This window comes from Egretta garzetta, unplaced genomic scaffold, assembly GCF_000687185.1.
Source record: "Egretta garzetta isolate BGI_Z169 unplaced genomic scaffold, ASM68718v1 scaffold299, whole genome shotgun sequence".
Taxonomy (NCBI): domain Eukaryota; kingdom Metazoa; phylum Chordata; class Aves; order Pelecaniformes; family Ardeidae; genus Egretta; species Egretta garzetta.
In genome coordinates, this window is record NW_009260696.1 from 1653250 (window position 1) to 1659553 (window position 6304).

The 6304-nt window shown below is 48.2% G+C and overlaps 1 protein-coding gene across 2 annotated transcripts in view; it reads left to right on the forward strand.

Moving 5' to 3' along the window:
• SLC29A4 (solute carrier family 29 member 4) overlaps positions 1 to 6304 on the forward strand; it is a 37647-nt gene that overhangs the window by 10601 nt on the left and 20742 nt on the right. Inside the window, exons 1-3 of one of the 2 annotated variants that reach the window (XM_035901328.1) lie at positions 24 to 3144; positions 4393 to 4428; positions 4548 to 4880. The gene's annotated coding sequence lies outside the window, so the exon portion shown is untranslated. Of the gene's footprint in view, positions 1 to 23; positions 3145 to 4392; positions 4429 to 4547; positions 4881 to 6304 lie in introns of those variants that run through there. The other variant, XM_009645906.2, reaches the window with a different exon arrangement.

Sequence of the window (6304 nt, forward strand, 5' to 3'; positions counted from 1 at the left end):
GTGCCTTGACAGGGAAGAAAAGGAATTGGTGCAGGAAGAAAGCTAGACTGAAGGCTGCAGCCTCTTGTTTGTACGCCTTTAGTACCTGGGCATCTATAGCCCATAGGGGCTGATGAGCTTGTGAGGTTTTTTTTTAGAGAAGTCTTGGAATGCACTTTCTTTCTCTCCTGTAGATTGTCTTATTTCCTTGGCAGAGTAGCAATAATGTCTTTTTATACTTTTTTAAATTATCCAAAGCATGGATTCTGTCAGGCTGGATGGAGGTCCCTGTAGAGTATGGCAGCCCTGCTCTTTAAACAGCCGTAAGGTTTTCAGCTGGAAGGCATAGCTCGCGATTCTTGCTTCTCTTCAGTCTGGGGACAAGTGTACTGCTCTAATAGTGAAGGTTCATGGGGTTTTTTTCTTTCAGATACTGATGTAAATATAAATGATTTTGAAAGATTAGTTTTCTTCTGGGTTCTCTTGTGATGGAGAACAGGGATTTTTTTCTTTTTTTTTCTAATTTTTTTTATTTTCTCTTTCATCAGAGTACCTCTCGTGGTACACTTCAAAGACCGGTTGTCTCTTTGGCAGTTTTGGAATAAATCCCTAACTGCCCTGACCCTGGCTAGGTCTTTCTAAGGCTGAGCAGTGCTGCAGACTATTTTTAGGGTTGTAATGTGCCTTCTCTTAAGTCTTGGGTAACGGTTAGTGAGCAAGTGATTAGCAAAGTTCTTGGTGAGTATTACTTTCCTTTGCCAAATTGAGCCTGCTTTGCCTTTTGTGTAGCAATGTGGGTTGCTTCCTTTCCTTCTACTGATTGCTTGCAAAGGAATAAAAATAAAAACAGACAAGGAAACTGCAGATCTTGAGAGGAGGACAGAAGCTGAGTGCTCCATCTGCATGTTAACTCGCTACCACAATTAGACAGCGATGTGCTTTGAGGATTTGGTACTGCTAATGAGTCTTCTCTCAAGCAATAGCAGGCAGTGGTCTTTGTCCCCAAAGCCCTGCTTGGGCAGGTGGCTTCCCCTGCCTCTAAAAGTGCAGAAGATGGTGGTAGCCCCTGCACAGAGAGCTGCCTGTATCAGAGGGGCTGCTGTTAGTCCGTGTATGTGGAAGATGTTCTTACATGAGCACATGTGGAAGAGAAGGGATCAGGCTTGTTTATTCACTGAAAACCCTTGACTGGCCCAAGTAGTTGGCTGGAGCGGCTTGCGGTGTCCTCTCCAGAACCCAGCTACATTCAAAGCAAACAGCTGAGCCATGCTGAAACCTCGCTTAGTCTCTTGACTTTAAGCTCTGGCTGACAACTAAATTCCATGGTCTGGAATTATATTTTTACTGCAAGTGCTATCAGCTTTGCTGTGGAGCTCATAACTGGAGAGTAAAATAAGAGTCTTGAAGGAAATATAAGCTCGGTGAGCTTTGCTGGCAAACTGAACCACCCAGGAGCTGTCAGATGTCTGCTTGTTCCAGACTAAAGCTGGTAACATTCCTGATAACATACTTGGAGGCTTGGCATAGACTCCACAAGTAAACATGCATAAGCAGCACAGGTCTGCTAAGCACGCAAGTTTTACAACTCTTGAGTGTAACAAAGGCCATGTTACACAGTAAGATACACCCTGTCAGGTAATGACTTGCTTTTACTGCTAAAAGTTGAGAACGTTTATTGTACTGATTTTTACCCCTTCCTTAACTCTTACACCTTACCTTCCACAGGTGAGTTGGAGATCCTATATTCACTGTTTGTCTTCCATATGCTGTAGTACGCTCCTCCTCCCGAGTCACAGGCTGACTGGTGAACTGCTGTGCCCTACTTGGTTTGCTCTTCAGTAGAAGCTGGAAGATAAAGTATCTTATCTTTTTGTTGTTGTTTTAACGGAGAAAAACTTTTTAGAGCAGAAGGATTAATATTGTGGGGTTACTGACCAGCATGAAGCTAGTAGAGTGGAGCAGGTGGTTTCTGGTCCCCACTGGTAATGTATTTGAGTGGTGACAGTAGTTTGTCCTATGTTCATTGCATGAGGGTACAAACTTTTTCTTGGATAAAATATAACTAATACAATTTCCCTCTGATGGCCTTGGGCCCTCAGTAACCACCCTGCTGTGGTATGCTACCAAAGTTAGAAGCCTTTCAGGTTGGGGTTTCATCCCAATGACACAAAGATTATTTATTTTTTCTTAAATACACCAAAATGCTGTTTGCAGCTGCATCCTCACCTGAGTACGGAGCATATGATTGCACTGCTGTGCTCTGTGGATCAGGTGATGGCTAAACATTTCTATTCTGATGGTCTTAGCAGCCCTGGATTCCCCAGGGTAAGCCAAGGAGGCTCTAGCCCTGTGCTGTGGCCATGGGCTTCCAGCCGTACGACATGGGAACACCTATACAGCCCCTCTCATTTCAGTCTGACCTTCCTTAGAAGGACAGTGTTTGCTCTGTGGCAGTGTGTGTCGCTCTAGGTACAGACTGCACTTCTTGATAGCTTTTTTTTTTTTAACTCTGTGGAGGGCTGGGGCAGAGATAGACAACTGAAACAACCAAAGCTGGGGAAGGGGGAACGCTTATAACCTTGGAATCCTAAACTCAGGTCTTAGATTGCATTGGGATCTGTTCCCAGCGAGTACCGTAGGGAAGGAGCTGTTTCTCTTGATGTGCAAATAGGTAGCGAGTGTACGTAGTCCACTCCTGTCTCGACATCTGTCTGTTTACCCTGCTTTGTGTTTCTAGTTCTGAGACAGAAAGCTTTTTATCTGCTCTGGACTCTTCTTATGTCACTGTTTCCAAAATACAAGTGGTAGATACAAATCTAGCAGTTAAAAGGCTAGGCCTGGCGGAGGAGGAGGAAGTAAAAAGCATAAAGAGGTCGGTAAAAGCTGTTTTTTTTTCTGAGGCCCTGTTCAGCAAGACATTTGTGCGAGTGCTCCCGCTGCGATCAGGTGCATGCGCGTCCCGTGCCGCTTCAGGTCGTACGCAAGCAGGTTTCTTGGGCCTGTTCTCTACAGAGGGTGGGGGTCGAGGTGGTGGCATTTCATGAATGCAAATAAAGATCTGAGAAAGCTCTTAATACAGCGGCAGGTGGCTCCGCAGAGGAGACGTGCGCCTGACCTATGCGTAACAGTAAAAAGGGAGAAATGGACTGAAGAGCCACCAGCTCGGTGAGTAGGTTAGCTCATCACCGCAGCCCTCTCTCTGTCACATCCCAGACTCTGCTTTCTTGGCTCTGATGGCTTTAAGCACCAAAGCAACGTGCAGTAAGACGGTAGAATTTCTTCCCTTGTAGGTCACGGAACTGTTCGGTACACCCTTGTGTGTGCAGGTGCTCCGCTGCTGTTTGCAGAGCAGCAGGAGTCTGTGTCCAAAGCACTGGTGGGGATTACTCGCTGCAGAGATTTGGGAAGTGTTTATTCCGTGCTCCAGCTGTCCTGGCTAACAGTTGCCTTGATTTAACCTGTTAACATCTGAGAGCAAGGCAGAGTGTCTTCTCCACATGGGCACAGCAGGCCTTTGTTTTTCTGGAATCTGCTGCACCGTGAGAGGCTTGCACAGAAGAAAGCATGGCTCCAACTGTAAATAAATCCTCTCAGATTCCAGTTGCACAACCAAAGGAATTCAGCAAATTCCTATTTTTCTAACCATAACATGCTGCCTTCATTTTCACACACTTCAAATTGGCAAATCTCATCTTACACTGCCTTGAAAATAACAGACAAGAAGTTTTGATTCTGGCTTGCGAATAGCTACAGCTGTGCTCGTTCCAGATGTCTGGGTGCTGTGGCTTTGACCACGCGGCTGCAGCGATCTGTACTCTGGCTCCCCCCGTGCTGCCTTTGCATGTGTCCCACTCGTTTCTCAGGAGCGGGGAGTTGTTCCCCAACCTGTAGCTCTGGGTTTCTGTGGGGTGTTGACTCAACCCTTTGTCTACCTGGACCTATTTGCTCTTGCATTTCCTTCCTCACTTAGAGAAAAAACAAAAAAAAGCCCGCATCTTGCAGTGCTCACTTACTCTGTTCGATATCTGTGTCGATAAGTGGAAAAATCTGTCTAACATTCCACCTCACCAAGTGTCTGGCTCTCACTGCTAGCCCATTGCTCTTTGTAATTTTATAACTGCCTAAGAAATTAAATCTGTGTTGTGATAAGTATTCTGTCTCGTCTTCCTTTTGTTTGCTGCTTGGAGGTGAGGCTGGATAAGAGCAGGGTGACACTACGTGTGTCCTGTACTCTCTGGCCCAAACCAAAACGCCAGCAGTAATAAGCCCTCTGTCCTAGCTGTGCTTTGTAGCCGCTCTCGAAAGCGGCTTGGGGTTTGCAGGGACTGGGAAAGGACAAGCTGAGTTTCTCCTGGCACATTTTGCTTGCAAATGTAATTTTTTTTTTCCCCTCCCTCTTGTTCCTCCTTAAAGCTGCTCTTCTCAGGATCTGCACCACCCGCTCCTCAGGTGAGTTTAGGTAACTTCCTTTATTCTTTCTTTTATGGGTTGCCTCTGGAATGGTGCTTTCAAATACGCACCCTGCTCGCTGCGCTGTCGCTCCAAGCTTGTTGCTTCTCACCTTCAAGCCCAGGAAGAAGATCTGGAGCCAAGCCCCTGCAGATGGGTGAGGAGGCATCTCCTGCTTCTGTGTGTATCCTTTCTTTTGCAAAGCCACAATAAACACTGATCGAGGTGGACGAGAGGAGCAGCAGCCTTTCCGTTCTCCCTAGAAGAGCGTGCGAGGATGGTGGAGCATGTGCTGATGAGACTCTCCTTGTTCTCCTGTGTGACTGTTCTGTAGCGAGGCCTCAGCTGTGAACCTGTGGACGTCTCCACTCCTGATCTGGCTCTGGAGGGCCATGCTGTCCTGTTGGTCTGTCTCCGCTTGCTTCAGGCAAAATAGATTGATGTTAGCTCAGGTGAGTGTTTCTAAACTGTTCATTCAGTTGCTGGTGACAGTTTCCGTCCTGCCTGGAGCAAATTGAGGATCTGAGGGAAGCTGCTGGTGGATTCAGTAACTGGCAGCAACTTCCAGCTGCAGCGGTGATGCCAACAACTCCTCTGTCCCCATCGCCCCCTGTGGATGTGGTCATCTGGGACCCACCGATGTTTCGGGAAGTCCGACTGCCCCTCTGCTCCTGCCCTAGGAGAGCAAAACAGAATATTCTCCAGTAAGCATGGGAAAAATCATAAATAATGGGTCAAACCCAGCCCTGAACCAGGCAGCTGTGGTTGTGTTCAGATTGGCAGTCTCACATCTGCCTGCTGTTACTGAGTCTGGCCCATTAAGCCTGAATTCCCAGGGAAGGAACTGAGAAATCTCATCTTCAATTATTTATCTTATTACAAGGGCAGACATGGACTCGTGCCTGTTTTCCTTCCTGGTGTGTGCTTTCTTGGTGTGCTGAGTAGGCTTTTGGGTTTAGCCTTGCTGTAGTCATCCACCAAGTGACCAGGCACTGAGACCCTTTGCTGCTTTTCCTCCCTCGTGACGTGGGACTCGAGCCCAAGATGAGGTAATTCAGAGCAAGAGCGCAATCCTGGTGTAAACAGCCCAACTTCAGGGGCTGGGGCTGTGCCAAGTGTGCTGCTGGGAACACGGGTACCAGGCTCGCACCCACCTCAGCCTTGCTGGTCTGCGGCAAACCTCCCTTGATGCAGCATCGCTTTTTTTTTTTTTAGAGCAAGCAGGTAGAAAGCAGATGCTTGGGGAGCAGCAGGCAGGGGCGAGCACCCTCCCTGCTCTGATCCTGCCCCTCTATGGGACCAACTTGTCCGGCTGCAGCACCCGCCCAAATACTCGCCTGTCCCTGAGCGTGCACGCCTTCCCTGTACCGCGTCTAACCTGGCCCCAGACAGGTCTCGGCAAAGGTTCTGGATGCAGTTCTGCCAGGCCTTTGGCAGGGACTTTTTCAGCTAATTAATGGTGTGATGTGAGCTAATGAGGGCTTTCTCCCTGACCTGCTGGAGTTGAGGACATCTGATGCCTGCTGTTCCAGCCACCTTGTTACGGTTGGTTGGTTTGTTTGTTTTTAGCAATGAGTTTTATTAAGTTACATCTTATAATAAAGGATTTGGAGATCACTAAGTTCATAAAATAGGCGAGAGGCTTTTGGATGCTGCTTTGCAGGGGCAAGGAAGGCCTGGGGCGAGGGAAGCTTGCACTTGTGCAGGTCCAGCTTGGGGAGCTGTGCCAGGGATCACTGAGACACGCAGGGGAACGGACCCACTGTGTCCAGGTAGTGGGTGTAGCCTGTCACCCTGGGGTGCCAGCGTGGCATGTACCCGCTCAGGGTACCTGCTGAAGGGGGCTGGGTCCCCCCCGTGAGCAGCACCCCCCTTG